Source organism: Rattus norvegicus, chromosome 12 (assembly GCF_021556685.1).
Source record: "Rattus norvegicus strain SHRSP/BbbUtx chromosome 12, alternate assembly SHRSP_T2T, whole genome shotgun sequence".
Lineage (NCBI taxonomy): Eukaryota > Metazoa > Chordata > Mammalia > Rodentia > Muridae > Rattus > Rattus norvegicus.
The window spans coordinates 1,940,883-1,960,234 of record NC_141545.1 but is presented as its reverse complement, the minus strand read 5'-3'; the positions used below and the strand labels follow the sequence as shown (position 1 = coordinate 1,960,234).

Here is a 19,352-nt window from a genome sequence, read left to right as displayed (position 1 = left end):
TACAGTGTGTGAGATGTGTTGTGCCATAAGTGGTCACACATTATACCCTCTTGTCCAAACAGATTTTCTTGCAAATGTATAATGAAATAAGTCTGGTTTAAGCTCTCTGTATTTTACTATACTCTCAATACTGGAACCTCCTGGAGATGCCTCTCCTTCTATATCCTAGTAGCTTGCTGTAGCCTTTAGTCATTGTGATACTTCAGCTTTGAATCTGCAGGATCTCCCCCATCATATGTTCCAGCAGCAGGATCTAGGGCCCCTATATATATGTAGCAGATATGCAGCTTGATCTTCAGGTAGGTCCCCTACCAGTTCGTATGCAGACTGGCTTTGACTCTGTAGTCTACAACTGGATTGCTTTCTTTTATCTGGGCTGCTTTGTATGGCTTCAGTGGAAGGTGATTCACTTATTCCTGTTGTGAATTGATGTATGAGAGTGGGTTAGTGTCAATGGAAGGTCTACACTACTGAGGTAAAGAAGAATGGAGGGAAAAACAGGTTGCAAAGATAGGACTTGGAGGAAGGGACTGCAATAAGGATATAAAGTAAATAAATTAGTGAAGAATATTGATGTATATGTGTTTATAATAAAATTAGCAGCTACAGTATACCTGAGGATCATAAAACTGTACCTGAAATAGGTTAGTGCTAAAATAATGGAAAGCATACAAAATAATATACACCAATTATTCATCATTACATATGTATATACATATACATATACAAATACATGCACATGTACAAGTACACTTACACGTATATGTACACACACAAACTCACACTCATACACAGACTCACACACACATATATATGTATACACACATACATATATCTATATCTATCTATATCTATATATGCAATGTGCTTTAATAGGACCAGGAATTCACATGATGTGAATATTTTTATTAATATCATGGTCTCACCACTGTGAAACACAACTATACTATACTCCAAAAATAGGGCTACAATGGAAAAAACAAACAAAACCTAGGTAATCCGGATCTTCTAAAATTTCACTCTAGTCCTCTTGGATTACCATTATATGTACAGATTATTGTTGGCTAAAACATCAATATCTAAGAAGAAACAATGAAAGAACAGTAGAAAGAAATGATTAACTTACTTTAAACTACATTAAAAATCTCCCTTCCAAAATCTTCCTGAAATAGATCAATACATATTCTACTCTACTCCATAGGAATGCAATCCTAAGGTTTCTTGTTAGAGAAATCGTCTTTGTAAAGTATTCCCAATTACTGAATAATAATTAGACTTTTGTTCCCAAAGGCAAATTTCAGATTCCCTTACTTTCTTAAGACATCACTCCCAAATAATGAATTTCTCGAAATCTGACCCCACATTACATGTGGAGCTATGCCCACAGATAACCTGTAACTGTTTAAATTATTCATGGAAGAATCTTTTATTATTACTAATACACATATGAGATGTTTTAGTAGTATAAAGTTTGGTTCTTGGATCTGTTGCAAAAGGCTAAACAAATAAAAAGGAGAATTTTAGTTTAGACCATCTTGAAAATAATGTAAGTTAGAAATCTAACTACAAAGAACAAATAGCGTAAATGTTTTGTAGACCAACTCATAGTATAATCATAATTCAAAAGAAGTAAGAATATATAGCTAGAGTATTACATAAAATATTTTCTGCAAATCACTTTTCTGTACAGAATCATGGAAAAAACATTTTTTCAAATTATTTAGGAATTTCAGTGTACTAGATGTGTGAGTGCTACCTACAGAAGCCAGAGGAACATGTCAGGATCCCTGGTAACAGAATGAATGAATATTGTTGCCAACCATGTGTGCTCTGTGTGTGAAAACATCCAGTGTTATCAAACAGCAAACCATCTTTCTTGCCACCATGGGGACACATTTAATATCTAATGTATTATGAATCAATGACACACCCTTATAACAATCTAGAACATAAGGAGCAAAATCACACTCATGACTCTACTCAATGCCCTGGTATTAGAATGAATGAAGATCTTTGAAGACCATGTGTGTTCTGTGTATGAAATCATCCAGTGTTATTAAGCAGCAAACCATCTTTCCATCCATCATGGAGTGGAGACACATGTAATATCTAATGTAGTATGAATCCATGTAACACTCTTGTGACACTCTAGAACATAAGGAGCAGAAATCAGACTAATGACCCTACAAAATGCAATTATAAAAGCTTTGCTACAGCAAGACAGAGATGCAGGGCTCCTGGGTTGCAATGGGAGCTCAAAGCTCTGGTTAAGTATGAAATCATTCTATGTATCACACAGAAAAATGATTCAAAAAAGTCAAAGCTATACCTGATCTAGACTTCTCTAGGTAGTTATAGTTGAGAAAGAAGAATTAAGTAAGAGGTTCCTGTTCTAATCAATGACATATATTGACCATGTGAAATATTCACAATGCCATGGTAACAATTCTAGGATGCAAGTAACCCACAGGTATTATACACACTTACTTCTTTTAATTTGTCTCACACAGGAACTAAACCAATACTCTAAACTGACCTGAACACGTGGTGTTACATAGACTGTCTTCTAAATCATGACATTTATAAAGGAAAAGGCTCCCAGGTAAGATTACAGACCTGGTTCAAAATGCTAGCTTGAGAAATGGAAACGTTTAAAAAGTGACAATACATGTCTGACCTAAGGAAACCTCTTGGCATAGAACATCATTCTAGCTTACAATCCTGTAAACACAAGCCTATATACATTACAAAAGCATTGCTTCTATATTGGTGCAGTTCTCCAAGTGTTTACTGTATCATTACCTTTGAATGGCATTAATTTTTCCAGCCAGAGTTCCTTCATCTGGGATGCTAGGCCAATTTTCATAAAAATCCAAGGTTAGTAAGCTTCCATCAATAGTAATAATACAATCCTTTTTTTATTGAAAATAAAACAAAAATAATAATGGTCAATGTACATTGTAGAAAGTACTTGAAAAACATTTTTGTTTAAAATTAGCAGTTTAGACCAGTGATTCTCAACTTGTGGGTCATAATCATTACGGGGTCACATATATTTTCTATATCAGATAGTCCATCCATTTTTCTTTATAATCACATCAGGAGCAAAATGTGAATTATGAAGAGAAGCAAAATGAAGTAATGGTTGAGAGTCACAAAGCCATGAGACAATATATTAGTGTTACAGGATTAGGGAGGCTGAGAATCATTGGTTGAGAGTGCACTTCCCTAAAGGATTCCCCAACTGCCCTGGCTCCAGAATCTTGGCTCAAAAGTGGAACCTATATATGCAGCATCTTATTTTTTTTCTTTCCTAAGACTAGAATCAATGAAGCAGAGTCCTAGTTGCTATAGCAATGAAGTAAACCTACCGTCTGTTCAAATTGCCTCTCCTGGCTTCTAGACTACACCACTCCTTGCAATCATAGATCTCCACTCCACTTCCCAGCCCAAAGCTCTCTCTGCCTAAAAGAAACCAGCTCCTACATGGAATATCCAGACAGGAGCCTATCATAAGTGCCCTCTGAGAGGCTCCATCCAGCAGCTGACTGGAATAGGATATGAGGAGCCATAGCCAATCATTGGATTTTATGGATCAATCAGGGACTTGTAAGGAAGAAATGGGGGAAGGATTCCACACCCTAAAGGAGATAGGAACTCCATAGGAAGAGCTACAGAATCAACTATTCAGGACCACTAGGAGCTACCAAAGGCTGAATTACCGTCTAAAAAGCCTACAGAAGCTGTACCATGACCTACTGCACATTTATAGCAAACGTAAAGCTTACTCTCCATGTGTGTCCCCCATAATGTGGAGTAGGGCTATCTGCAAGCTCTTGACTTGAAACCCCTCCTCAACTGGCCTTAGGGGAGAAGATGGTCTAACCCTGAACAGAGTTGAGGTGCTAAGGTAGTAGGATAAACCAGGGGCCCGTAACTGGCTCAGAGAAGGAAAAAGACTTTGTGAGGAGAGAATGGGGGAGGGTTGTCAGCATAGGAGACATAAAAGTAACAAATAAATACATGTAAAGTAATAATAATAATGATTATAATAATGATGATAGTAACTAATAAAATAAATGAACAAAACAAAGAAACAAAGACCATAGTCTTCTTCTTGGAAACAGGCAACTGTCAAAAAATGGCAGCACCAGAAATTACCTGATCCTAATTGTATAATTTGGTGAATGTGTAGAGTACACACAGAGTAAACCTGTAATATACATGTAGACCTGTACTTACAGACCACCTGGAATAGTGATGAAGTTTCTTATATGTTTTCCAAGTGAGAACATCTCAGTTTCATATCTTTTTCTTAAAATTGGTAAATATTCAACAATATAAATTAAGTTGTAAGCATCAGTTTGTTTAAAGAACAGAAACTGTCTTTGTTCGTAAAATACCGCAAATAACTTTCGTGTTGTACTAAGGGTAGTGAAAGATCCCACGCAGAGAGACCCTTACTCAAGTCTTGGGAAATCTCGGACCCTAGACACAGAGACACCATTTTGGATGTAATAAGCAAAGGCGAGGTTTATTACGGAGACCTATTACAGAGATCTCCGGGCCAACACGTATCCCATGCAGGGGACAGAGGTGTCAACCCAAGAGGCTGGGAGAAAGAGTATTTAAAGGCAGAGGCTGTGAGCCCCAGGGGATGGGGGGGATGTCAAAGGGGAATGCAGGCAAGTTATAGGATTGTTTTATGCCTCCAGGAGATAAGGGGACGCCGAAAGGTTTTATGGCCCCCTGGTTCCTGGAACAGAGCTACTAAATCAGGAGAAGGGTCTGGTCTTCAGGTCCTCATTATTTTTAAAAGTTTGTCAGAATTGATGAAGCATCTGTATTTGAAACACCTCTGGTTAGGCTTGGGCCGCTGGTTTCCTGGGGTGCTCTCTGTAGGACACAATGGCTAGAAAGCACAAGTAGGGGCTTAAATAAACATCACAGGGGCAGAACAAAGAACAGTTAACTCACACCGAGTGATAAGCAAAGTAGTTCTCTTGCATTTTTAACAATCTGTCTTCCAGAGACAGGTCCTGTTGCTGAGTTTTGGGCTAATTTAAAACTCTATCTCTCAGTAGCAAGTCATAAAATTGGAAGAATCCCAGGTGCTCTTGTACCTGTAAATTGCTTTGAATGCACATGGCTACCTTCAGTCACTGATCTTAACTTTCTCCCCATGATGTGGTCCTAAGTTTCTGGCAATTTGAATCAGACACACTTGGCAAGCTCAAGAGCCAAGGAGGAATCTTTGGGTACCTTTGCCCAATGTTACTAAACATAGTTAATCGCAGAACATTATGTTTTCTCTTGATGTCTGGGCCATAGGTCCATAGTCTTCTGAGAGGTGAATTCAGATCAAGGCCCAAACAGAAATAAAACAAGGATATATGCTCTAGAGTCACTGCAGCTCCCTGACAAATTAAGAGTGGTAGACAGGTTAAATGTAGCTTAGGTTAATTCTTGACTACTTGACATGGAATTAGAATGTCAATATCCGGCAAAAGTGAAAGTGCTGGATTGTTTTTTGATTGACAAGGAAAACAATTTTGTTTATCTACTGGGCAGAGGGCAATATCAAACATTGACAGCCTATTGTGGGTCAGTGGTGGACTAGCCATTTTGAACTGTTATTTGTGAGGGATAATTTTTGGTAAGTATTATTTAAGACATGAATTTTGTAAAACAAACTTTTATCACTGTTACTACTTGTCCCGCTATTACTTTACAATATACAGCCCGAGGTGAATCAGTGGGAATATATGTAACGCCAAACTAAAGCCGATCTGTTATATGATTATTTTACCTTCCAACAGAAGCTGTTCACCTGTGTCTTTGGGATGAATCTTGTGACATTCTAATCTTTATCAGACTTTTACCTGCCAGGCATCTTATCAAGAGATCATGAGTCCATGGTTCCAGGAAACAGAGATCGTACAACAAGCACCCATTCTTCATTCCAATTAATATATCATTCGGTGTCTATCTTATCACTCAGGGACCAGTGTGAATATTCAGATAAAGTGAATTGCTGTTTAGTTTTTTGATTGGGAATGAAAACAATTCCATGTAGGGAGGGCAATATCCAATATCGAACACCAATTCTTTTTTTTTTTTTTCTCAAATGGCTGTTGAATTTATTTCCTTAATCAATAATGGTCCTGGCAAAAATTAGTTAACCAACACTGAGACATTTGTAATGAAATTTTAAAAACCCATGATACCTTGATAGAAATTAGTTTACACAAACAAAAAGAATTCTTCGATATTGCCAGCAAATATAGAATGAGTGTCGTACATCTGACAGGTGCAGCAAGGCATTTATACATTTTCATTTGACACCTGACCACGTTTCCAGTCTCCATAACATCTTCTCTCCAGACTTAAAAAAATAGTATGCTGATTTCTATAACAAAGCTTTTTTTATATACAAAAATCAAATAATGGCCAACAAGTCACCACAGTGCAATAGGTAGAGGCTAATGAAAAATCGCACAAAACAGGTGCTGAAATAAATACTAACTAGGCATAGACTGGAGCCCTCCTGTGGGTTTGTTGCTCACTTTAGAGTGTGGGATCTGTCTTCAGAGCCACAGGGGACCTCCCTGGGGGCCACTCATCTGACAGTGAAATCCGGTTGCCCAAGAGTCAGGCCTCCCAGACCGCTGGGAGCAGTTGTCTGGGTTAGAGGCAAACACCAGGTGGGATCAATTACAGTTATTCTTTCCTTCCTTCCGCTCAGTTCTGTCACAGTCCTTAAGCAGCCCCTTGAGATGACATGGACAGGTGAAAGTTGTGCATGAGAGCATCTACATGGCTTATCCTGGCAGAGGTGTGGGTATCCTGGCAGAGGTGTGGGTATCCCAGCCCAAGCTAGCAACTGAAGTCACTGTGGAAGGTGACTTTCCTGGAAGGTCAGTGTGGAAAAGGACTCTGGTGTGAGAAGTGTCCTGTGCAACCTCAGGGTCACCTCTGAGAAGAGGCCCTTGCTGCTCCCTGGCAGTGAGTGGGTGGCCTGCGCGCCCAGGCTGGTGGCAGGCAGCATGATAACCTCTGTCTGCAACCAAACTGGGTCATCCTGACTCACACTGACAGACCCGGAGCTGGAAAAGCAAAGTGGTACACACAGGGCAGGTACAGGGAACCCCAGCGAGAGCCTTTTTGTCCAGTCAGAGAATATGAGGCAGCTCCCCACTGAACAATCTGCACCAAAAGGTGTGGAAGGAACAAGCAAGAGTGGCCAGGGACCCTGCAGGGCTGGTGACACCACGAGCGTCCACAAGGCAGGCGCAGAAATGACCTGGTTTGGTTCCCACCCTTTGATAAGAAAGAGATCATGATTCTACTGTGATTTAAACAACAACAACAACAACAACAACAACAACAACAACAACAACAACAACAACAACAAAAGCAAAAAGTTTTTTGGTTTAAAAAGAAGCCACTCAAGGGTGAAAATAGTTATTTTTATAAAAAACAATTAATTTTCAAATAAGCTGACACTATCTGGAAATGCCTGTGTTCCCTGCAAGCCCCCCACCCCCGAGTGTCCACCGCTTACCCTCCCAGGACCTGAGCCTGACACGGAGTCAGACGTGTGCAAGAGTGAGCGTCTCTGAGAGCCTTTACAGAACGCTGCCGGGCAGGACAGGCAGTGGACTCTCGCTTACACTATGATGCACAGGGCCGGGGCAGTTCAGATGTGTCTCCTTCGGGTCTTTGCTAGGCGAGGGTTTCACCTGCTCCTTGGCTGCTATCACCTCAGGGACACCTTCACAGGGCAGTGGGCCTGTGTCCCCTTGCCTCTCGGGCTCCTCCTCCTGGAGCTGTTGCTCAGACTTGGCTCGCTGCATCTGGAGCAACTGGAGCTGCACTCGGAGCTCAACGATGGCCTCGCGTTCTTCACCGACTGCTTGGTTTAAGTGATTGATTGTTCTTTATTTCTAACTCTTCATTCTGCCTCTGTAAGTCTTCCAGAATGATCTGTAGCTCCTCCTCATCCTTGCTTTCGCTCTCGCTGTCAGAAGAGTGCTCCTCTGTCTCGCTGCAGCCATGCTGGTGACTAGATCTCTGCAATCTCAGCTCGGAGGCGGTGGACCTTTTCTTTCTCCGAGGCGATCTGATTACGCAGAAACTGCTCCATGGCCAGGAGCTCCTCCTGCTCAGTCAGGATCTCATTCTCCTGGGCAGGGAGGATATTTATGACCTCATTTTCGTCCATTTCTTCTTTGGCAACATCCTCGTTCGAAAGGCTGGCTATGTCCTGGGAAATCTTGGTCTCACACTCTTGTCTTTCAGCTTCCCTCAGCTTTCTCTTGAGGGCAGTCAGAATTCTCTGTACTTCCCATAATCTTTCTTCTTTAGATAAGTCCTATATCCCGCGCTGCAGATCTCGATGTAAACAGTTCAAAAGGAACTCCTGTCTCTGATCTCTTCCTTGATGCCTGCTTGGGTCTCTGGCAGTGTTGGCATTGTGGCCATGTTGGACCAACGCAGAGGTCTTGTTACTTGTTTCAGGACCACGGTGCCAAACAGCTCTTGCACGTGTGTGAAAAGCACATACAGGACCCGATTGCTGATCTGGACAGTTGGCCTCAGCACTAGAGAGATGTTCTGGATGTTTATCTTGGTTTCTATCTCCTTCGCAATGATGTGGTCCATGTGCACAATGACCCAGGAAAGCAGAAGATGGTTATACTCCGGCAGTTAGGGAACTCCTGCACTTTCTCCGTCTCTGTGATCCTCTGAGAAGCCTCTTCAAATCGGGGCATAAGCTCTCTGGTAAGCAAATTCTCGGGAAGGTCTCGCAAATACTGCTTCAGCAAGCTGGCTACAGTGTTAGGGTCATATTCTTCCAAGTTTGGAGACTCCTCTCGGTCACAGGCTGCTCATCTACCTTTGATTTGACTCCTGAGCCTCGGTAGACGCCTTCACACTTCATGCCGTGCTGCTCCATGTAGTCCACGCACTCTCGGAAGACAGCTGGCAGCCGGATGCCGTCGTACATCATGGTCCTCTCTACTGCGTCAGCCAAGGGAACGCCGAAAATGGGTCTGAGACTTGGGACGTCCTTCTGAGGCACCTCTGACTCCTGAGTTGGCTTCTTCTTTTTCTTCTTCTCCTTCCACTGTTTAACAACATTGGCTTCTGTCAAGTCTTTACATTTTTCTTTATGCTTTTCCTCTTTATGCTTTTCTTCTTTGAACTTTTCTTTGATTTTAAAATCCTTTTCCTTCTTTTTAGTGAAGCTGGGCTTTTTGAACACATGGATTCCCATGGACCTCTTCATCTTGGAAGGACTTTCAGCTTCATCTCCAGAGCTGTCTTCCTAGAAGGCAGCTCAGCATTCAGTCCTTTTCTCCTTTTCCTTAAATTTTCCTTTTTTCTTTCCATGGTCTTTCTCATCATCTGACACGATATCAGGAGGCTCATGGAGGATGTCATGGGGAGGCGAAGGCTCACCGGTCCAGTACAATCCAGGAAATTTTGAAGGGCTATTCTCCTCGGAGCTGGGAGTCCGGGTCAACCCGCTGCCTTGCTCAGCCCGGCGGTGTTCACTAGGGCTGCTGTTGGGGTGCAGGAAGGACTCGTTCATGCTGAAGCCCTGAGGAGGAAGAGAAGTGGTCTTCTGTTACCTATCCATTCCATCAGTGCCTGCAGCAGAGTGACAATCTGCTCTGCTGAAGCCGCTGCCTCCTGTGCTGTCCCCCTGGCCGGATGCAGGAACCCCATTCCCACCCCGCCCAGCCTTTGCCTGTTTACACCAATTCCTGATCAGTGGTGGACTAGCCATTTTGAGCTGTTATTTCTGAAGGACATTTTTCGGTAAGTGTTACTGAAACATGTGTTTTGTGAAACACACTTTTACCACTATTGTAACTTGTCCCACTATTACTTCACATGGTATGGTCAGAGGTGAAATCAGTAGGAACTTTTGGAACGCCAAACTAAAGTCCATCTGATATATGAGGATGTTAGCTTCCAACAGAAGCTCTTCACCTGTGTCTTTGTGATGAATCTTTGAGGTTGTCAGACTTTTAAATGTTATGCCTCTTATCAAGACGTCCTGTGTCCATAGCTCCAGGAAGCAGACATTGTCATGTAATCTCAAGGACAGAAATGACATATGCATCTCTACAGGGATGTTAATGTTGGTGATGTAAAAACCTTCCTTACCTTTAAGACAGATGCTGTTATAAGCATGTATTCTTCACTCCAGTCAATGTGTTGTTCACTGTCAAGCCTACACCTCAGGGACCAGTGTGATTCTTTAGGTAGAATTTCTAATATGTAATCTGATTCTTGTCCTTTCTCTGCAATTATGGATAACATACCCTGTGTGGGATAAGGATAAGCTTGTATTAATAGAGATCCATATCTGAAGCACAAATATGTCTTTTATTGTGATCCTGAGCAAGGACAGTTTTGGGTGCACAGCAATAACTGAGAGGAATAAAGAAGTCATTGAACTTTTTTCTGTTTTAGCTTCCAAATACATTTTCTTCCCTAATCCATTTTTCCCCAATTTGTAACATCACAGTTTTGTTTGGACTCCTGTTCCCCAAAGCATTTTGGTGAATGGTCCTTTATTACTTTCTGTTTCCTTCTATGAATATCTTTCTCAAGTATGGCATTCTAAGTAAATATTGGGATATTTCCCTTCTAGAGATCAAGTCAGTATTTTACTTCCTGTCTGTCCTGGCCTCTATTATGTATCCTAAGTTTTTTATTTTTATAAATATTATTTCCCTACTTCTAAGACTTTAATTTCATTTTCTCTGACTTCTTTTTTTTTTCTTTTTTCCGGAGCTGGGACCCGAACCCAGGGCCTTGCACTTGCTAGGCAAGTCCTCTACCACTGAGCTAAATCCCCAACCCTTTCTGTGACTTCTTATTTTTAACTATGTCTAAAGATGCAGTCACATTTAAGAACCCAAGTATTTGTCAATTATTCTTCCATAATTTTATTCTGTAAAAATGACTACCATACACAGATTTATTCCATATTTTCTCCATTTTCAATTGATTACATGATTAAAAACGTGGTTACCAGAAAATTCTGCTCTAAAATACCTAAGAAATGGGCAGTAATGCTCATGTGTCTGACAAGATAAATTGGTTCCCACAAAGAATAAATTCCTAGCTCAGCTATAGTGCTAAAATAGAGGTGGACAGTAAATATATATTTCCAAAGAAGTTTAGTAAGTAGTTTAAAATAGATTAAGCCATATTAGGCAGCATTCAAATCTAGTCCACTATAATAAAAGATGTTAGTATATAGCAAAAAAAATAATGTATACATCTAATTCATTGATAAAGTAAAGTAAAAGTCTACAGATATTAATTATAAAAGATTGAGTAATCTCAGAGGCCATGCTATTAAGGGATCGACTCCAGAATATATGGAGTCATAAAGAAGCTGGAAGACTTTACAGTAGGGTTATCAACAGTGTACTTCCCTAGACCCATTTCCTCCAAGAAGCTGGTGGGTTAGGATCTTTGATGCAATCACTGTAAAACGTGGGAATACTATTTCTTTTTATTTTGTATTTTTGATTTCTTTCAATTACATGACTCATACTTCAGTGCAAATTATTCCTATTTTACAAGGATCTTACCTTCATGTATAGGTTATCTAAACATTAATCTGTTTAATTAAACGAAGGTGCTGTAGAAACCCAAAATGATACTCACAAGTTTTGGAGTAGGCAACTTTTTGTCTTCTAAAAGACCCGAAAGAGATTTGCTAAACAAACATTTCTGTTTTGCTTGTGGTGGATTAATAGATGTTACTCTTGGGTTAGTATATACATTGCCTTTGTATTTTTGTGAATCTAAGAAAGAAGGGAAATCATTGCTGTAACTGAACTCATTTAGTCTTCATTTAGCCCTAGCGTACCCTTTTCCTTTTATCACCTGCATGCCTTATGCAATATCACAAACACGCAGAAAATAACTAATTAATATTATAACATTTATAATGAACTTGCTTCATAAGGCACTTGATATATAGTTCTATATGGTCCATTCTTCATGTATAAAGAGTAAGTTATTGTGTTTGCCTTGAAAGCTATGCTTATAGGAATTAGAATCAAACAGTCATATAGTACCAATCTTTTCATCCCCTTGTGTGACTTTCTGACTGCCATGGACAACAGTAAATTACCAGCAGTATCTGTACTTCACAACACAATTTGTCTAACTGCACTTCTGTTATATTCTTTGGCTTTCTCCACTGATCTGTGAGCTCAAATCTGAGATCGTAGTGTCTATGTCAACCATATGGGTTTATTATGCTATATTTTCAGATTTTCATAAGAAACTAGGATGGTGGCACATGCCTTTATTTCTAGATCTCAGAAAGCAGAGCCAAGAGGATATCTGTAAATTTGAATTCAGTTTGGTTCACTGATCATGACAGCCAGAGCTGTTACATAGAGAAAAATCCAATTTGCTATTGAGTTGCTATTTTCTTATATAAATTTATGAGATTCCACCTCACACTAGTCAGAATGGCTAAGAACAAAAACTATGGTGACAGCAAATGCTGGCGAGGATGTGGAGAAAGAGGAACACTCCTCCATTGTTGGTGGGATTACAGACTGGTACAACCAGTCTGGAAATCAGTCTCGAGGTTCCTCAGAAAATTGGACATTGAACTACCTAAGGACCCAGCTATACATCTCTTAGGCATATATCAAAAAGATGCTCCAACATACAACAAAGACACGTGCTCCACTATGTTCATACCAGCCTTATTTATAGTAGCCAGAAGCTGGAAAAAACCCAGATGCCCTTCAACAGAGGAATGGATCCAGAAAATATGGTGCATCTACACAATGGAATATTACTCAGCTATCAAAAACAATGACTTTATGAAATTCATAGGCAAATGAAGGGAACTGGAAAATATCATCTTGAGTGAGGTAACCCAATCACAGAAAAGCACACATGGTATGAACTCATTGATAAGTGGCTATTAGCCCAAATGCTTGAATTACCCTAGATACACCGCACATGAAACTCAAGACAGATGACCAAAATGCGAATGGTTCACTCCTTTTTTAAAGGGGAACAAGAATACTCTTGGGAAGGAATAGGGAGGCAACGATTAAAACAGAGGCAGAATGAACACCCATTCAGAGACTGCTCCACGGGGCTGGAGAGATGGCTCAGTGGTTAAGAGCACTGACTGCTCTTCCACAGGTCCTGAGTTCAATTCCCAGCATCCACATGGTGGCTCACAACCATCTGTAATGGGATCTAATGCCCACTTCTGGTGCGTCTGAGGACAGCTACAGTGGACTCATATACACAGAGCCGGCCCCACATGTGGCCCATACATATACAGCCACCCAATTAGACAAAATGGATGAAGCAAAGAAGTGCAGGCCAACAGGAACCAGATGTAGATCTCTCCTGAGAGACACAGCCAGAATACAGCAAATACAGAGGCGAATGCCAGCAGCAAACCACTGAACTGAGAACGGGACCCCCGTTGAAGGAATCAGAGAAAGGACTGGAAGAGCTTGAAGGGGTTCGAGACCCCATATGAACAACAATGCTAACCAACCAGAGCTTCCAGGGACTAAGCCACTTCCCAAAGACTATACATGGACTGACCCTGGACTCTGACCTCATAGGTAGCAATGAATAGCCTAGTAAGAGCACCAGTGGAAGGGGAAGCCCTGGGTCCTGCCAAGACTGAACCCCCAGTGAACATGATTGTTGGGGGGAGCGCGGTAATGTGGGGGAGTATGTGGAGGGGAACACCCATATAGAAGGGGAGTGGGAGGGGTTGGGAGATGTTGGTCTGGAAACTGGGAAAGGGAATAACTTCTGAAATGTAAATAAGAAACACTCAAGTTAATAAATTAAAAAAGAAATGTAAATAAGAAATATTCAAGTTAATAAGGATGGAAAAATGTTAAAAATCTATATATCACTGTAAGTATCATTTCTTTACATATTCTTAATTTCTTAACCTCATTTCTGTGTTTAACCTCTAGCATAAACTCAGGACCAGTGGAAAGAGGTACTAAAATTTGGATGCAAATTCTAACAATAGGATAATATCTATAATGCACAGGTGAAATTTTCCCTCACATGGTAAATCCTTCATGGCTGTTTGTTATAAATCATATTTTCAGTGCTCAATGATTTAACTTAAGTTCTGGGAGTAGAACATCCTATAAGGCCCTCATAGGAAAGAGGAGCAGCTGGACTTTTCGGCATTGTATTATAGCCAGGAGTGCATGTCCTCCCAATGGGGCAGCTGCTGAGTCCATGTTCAGTTTCCTTAATGTTTCCAATATTTGTTGCATTATTCTGGGAACATGAGGACTTTCCTCCAGGAGGATGACATAGTGATGTTCCATGTCACACTGCAGCCAAGTTTTCTCCAAAAACTTTTGGAGAATTTTCGATCATAAATTATACTAGAGAAATCTATGAAAAAACAGGGCAAACACAGAGGGTCTCTGTCATTTTGCATGGTTGCAAAATCACATTTTACTTCTTAGTCTTGGACGCTAAAAATATGCCGTCCAAAATTCTGAGAAAAATTTAGCTGTTAGAAATAGGGGCAGGCTTTTGTCAGAAATTTAAAAGATTGTGAGATCAGATGTTCAAGTGTGATCATCACAGTGCAATGTTACATAAGAGAATGATTTCCAGTTTTTACATTGTGATGGCCAGTATGTGATACATACTGTACACTGAAATAGCTTTGGTTACATTTTACACATATATGTGTGAGCATGATTATAAGGCTGCTTATAGAAAGGCAGAGCTAAGGAGGGAAGATGGCCTCTGAATGTGGGTACCATCCCATTGAAAGTTCCCATGGGCTGTCTAAAAAGTAAGAGACAGGCAAACCCATCTGAGAAGTGAAATTCATGTGTCTCAGTGCAGTGCAATGGTAACAGCTGCATCAATATATCACTGTAGGTACCATTTCTTCACATATCTTTAGTTAATTATTTAATCTTAATACAGTGATGACTCAGTGCAGACGCAATGGTAACATCTTGATTTTATGATTCATTATATTGGGAGGTCTTTGAAATAAGATCTACTGGGAGGAAATGGGATAATTATGTATCTTCAATGGCAGGTAATTTGGAACCCTGTCTTCTCCTGATCTTTGATTCTTCTACACAATATGAGGAATATTATTGTTTCTCAGTTGAGTTGTTTTACAGTATGTTCCCTACAGGTCCAAGGACAGTTGGTCAATTAATAATGGATCAGAAACTCAAATACTTAGAGTCAAAATAACCATTTGATCACTATACTGCATAAAGTTAGGTAGCTTATTATAGTACTTGAAAGATGGCTAACATAGAAAATTATACACAATAATTTCTCTAAACCAATCAAAACCAGCATCCTGAGGCCAATGGTAATTTACTCACATTAATCAGGAATTCTTAAGGATCATATCTGATATAAAAAAATCCAAATTGTATTGCCTTTTTTGGTTGGGGAAACCACCTTGAAAACAAGTAGAATTTCACACATTCTACACGGAATATGTCAGAATTAAGTCTTGACTGCTGAATCCAGTACCTAGGATTTTGTATCATTTCACAGCATTTGTTCTCACTGGGTTAGTGTTAGGATATTCTCAATGACAAAGACAAAAGACTGAGTCTCTGAGCTCAAATACCCATTTATATTTTACTTAAAATTCACCAATGATTCCTTCCCTCCAGAAGAACACCTTTCAAAGCTGTACTTACTTTACAAAATGAAACAAAACAAAAACCAAAACAATCAACAACAACAATAACAACAACAACAAAATAACCAAGATTCTCAGGGTAATCCTGTTTTCCTGTCTCATTGAAAAGGCTTATCAATGCTAGGCATAAAGTTCTTACCTAATTATCCTTTTGCCAATATCATTTGTCACTCCATTATTGCAGGAGCTGGGCACAAATAAGAGACATGGGGATAACCCAAAAGATAGGTGGTAAGAAGACATTTCATTAACAGAACAGTTACTTTTAATTTCATATAATATACAAAAAAGTTGCCTCAGAAGAGCCGCATTTTCAGGTGGCATTTTATCTAAAAGACTGAACACAGAGACAGTTATTTTAAAACAAGTATACTCAATTTGTAAATATGAAGGAAGGGAACAGAGTAATCATATCGTATGCAGGATGCACTGTAAATAAAATGAAAGAGTTTGTACTCAAATTATTGCTTGAAATATTTACCCAATTCAGAAAAGAGACAAATCTAATTGGAATATGAAAGTAAGATTATAAGCCTGGGCTACTGTGATTCCCACTGTAACTCACACTCTTTTGAAACTGTCTTCCATGTCTGTGAACAATTGAAAGCTTTTGCTGTCTGTCAGTGTTCTTGGTAAATGTTTCTGTGATATATAATCTCTAATGTGTGTAAGCAAATGTTACTTCTATTTTGTTGAGGTTGTTCACAGTTTCCAACAATTACCTCTGCACTGCAGCTAATTTCTCTTCATCATTGACCTTTTCGGGTACAGCAATCCACTCATCATACAGTTTTGAAGCCATTAGACTTCCCTTGAGGTTTTGGAGGAAGTCCTTATGAAGAGAGGAAAAATATTTTTGTGGAAAAAATTAAACATGGAAATTATTCAAAGTACATTCGCCTGTAAATTTCAGTTTAGTTCGAACTTTCTTCACAGTTCCCCAAATTTCCCCTAGTTAGAACGTTCCATGATATGTGGGCCCAGTAAGTTTCATCTATTTAAGCTAGAGACCAAAGAGTACATTTTCAGATTTACTTGGACTATAGAAAAATCTTTCCTTAGCTCAGCATGCCTCTAGTGGACAGCTGAGCAAACTAGCACATATAAGCGATTAATACTCCAGTTCAAATACTGTTTTTAAATGATAGAAACATACAATTATGATACCCACAATAAAGACAACCATAGGAAGTTATTATCGGATTTCTCAGGAGCAGAAAGCCATGTCTGGTACTGGAAGCGTAGAGGCACACGTGGTCATGGTTCTTAGATAATGCCCTGCCCCTATTTCACTAAACAAGTGTAACTCCTAACTCTATTATAAATATTTAACTTAATGTTCACAGATAATATACCCTTACCCATCAAAAAAGGTTCTCTTTGAAATGGATGGAGACTATTACTGAAAACCACAGCTAGTCAAGGTACAAAGACTCTGAGTCCCAGTTTATATATATATACATAATAACTCCTGAACTGTTCGCTCTGAGCATAGGTTGAGACGGTCAGAAAAATTGTAAACCAGAGGATAGGGACATTTGCTTTGAGATTTGGTCTCCTAGAAATGAGGAGAGGTTTCACTTTTGATAGTTCAACAATCACATTGCTTAAACAACTTCTGAACATCATCCATGTTATTAACACTAACAGAGGAGACTTTGAGCATATACGATTTCTCTCATACATATCTACTGTCACTCAAGGGAATGCAAAATGAAGACAACTACTCCCATAGACTGAGAGGAATCCTGAGGTGGATGATGGAAGGACATTCCCTTCCTTAAAGATCCACGCCACTACATTAACTGATTGCTTGTTTATATCCACCTCCTCTTCCGAATCCAATTTGTCCTTTACTGTTTGGCACAAAGTTATACTCGGAGGTTCTAAAAAGACACCCGTGGTTGTGGGCCCTTTCTTTTTTAGTAGGTACAGCATGTCATGAGAAGAAGATAGAGAAATATCTGTCATGCTTCACACACCACAGACTACTATTTGCTCCTTGAGAACCAGACCAATGGTGTGCACGGGTGCAGTGCACGTGCTGGCATGGACACTGAGGACTTCAAGCTGGTTTTGTGCCTCAATCTTTTGTTGTACACATCCCACCCTAATATTATCCCTTAAAGATCAGGCAACATTTCTTCATATTAGATTTTCCAAAATAGTTAAGGGATTAAATCCAACTTTTCCAATAGATGGTTTCTGAATAGCCCTCTCTCATTTTCCTACTGGAAAGCCAATGATTTGAGACACAATTTTTACTCCACATGGTGATAGAAGTGAAGGGGTCAGGTATTTAAGAAGCAGGATTTTGTCTTAGGATAGCCAGAGAAACACCATTTGAGACATACCAGAATTGGAGCGGGCAGGATGCCATCCTGACAAATGGAACTGAGTTCTCTTCCAAACAGTTTTCTTCCCTTTTTAACTGGTGGGGTGGTGCATACTTGGTCATGGTGGGGCACAGAGCCCCTGTCCAATTGCTATGTTATAGAAGTTCTTTGTTTCTTAAAAGTTTTTTCCTTCATATCTGAGCAGGAGTTGAGATCATTACACGGGATAGTGTAATTTATAAAGATCTTTTACAAAACCAAATTTCAATTGCAAAATGTCCCTATTATAATGGGTTAATCATCCTGCTGTGCTTATGTAACCTTCTTCTCATATGCCCTACAATGTTATTAATCTTAGTGATGTCTCTAAGACATGGTCTTGTGTTCTGTAGTGGGAATTCTCACAAGATGATGCTGTCTAACTCAATACTGTATCATGAAATACTAGATACATTGATTTGAACAAGCTCCCTGAACTATGTATAGGCTGTTGCTTCAATAATTATATCCATTTTCATAGCCACCCTTAATTTTATTCTCATTTAAAAAATTTCTATTTTTTCAAATGTCATAGTGAAGCTCTTTTCATCCTTACTTTTCTTATTCAGCATTTTGAAGAACCATTGTTAAGTGTATTTCAGCAGCAGCATGTCCCCCTCATGAGAAAATATACATGACTATACACTATAGTGTTAGTTCAGAGCTGAAATAAAGTTTTTGCTTCTGAGTTTTCTTTTAGAATGTTGGACTATAATACAATTTTAAATATGTTACTTAAACAAATAAATTAAAAGTAAACAAATGAGTCATATAACACAATATAAAATAGTCTTCTTCACTGAAAAACATAGTGTCTGCCTGGCTGTCTAATGCAAAATTATGAGGGCTGAAATCACAAGTAATATTAGATAGATGGACAAAGATGTCTGAGTGTGTGTGTGTGTGTGTGTGTGTGTGCGTGTGTGTGTGTGTGTGTGTTTATATATATGTATACCAAAACACATATCAAAATTTTTGACTCCGAATTGTTTCTGTCTAAGGAAAATGCATGGACAAAAACTGGAGCAGAGACTGAAGGAGAGACCATCCAGAGATTGCCTCAATATCTGATCTATCCCATCCATAGACACCAAACCATGACAGTGTTGATGATGAAATGATATGCTTGCAGACAGGAACCTGACAGGGTTGTCCTCTGAGAGGGTCTACCAGCTTCTGACAGAGAAAGATGCAGATACTCTCTGCCAACCACGTGACTGAGTCCTGGG

General features: G+C 39.6%; 2 pseudogenes across 1 annotated transcript; both read right to left on the bottom strand.

Moving 5' to 3' along the window:
* Positions 1-7,458: 7,458 nt before the first annotated feature.
* LOC148001936 (ralA-binding protein 1 pseudogene) lies at positions 7,459-9,639 on the bottom strand (annotated as a pseudogene).
* Positions 9,640-14,169: 4,530 nt separating this feature from the next.
* Positions 14,170-17,719, bottom strand: LOC134481219 (ralA-binding protein 1-like; annotated as a pseudogene). The gene is made up of 4 exons (XR_015634177.1): positions 17,519-17,719; positions 16,471-16,580; positions 15,898-16,085; positions 14,170-14,453 (listed from the first exon to the last, which is right to left on the bottom strand). The product of XR_015634177.1 is annotated as a ralA-binding protein 1-like, transcript variant X2 (transcript).
* Between the last annotated feature and the right edge of the window lie 1,633 nt (positions 17,720-19,352).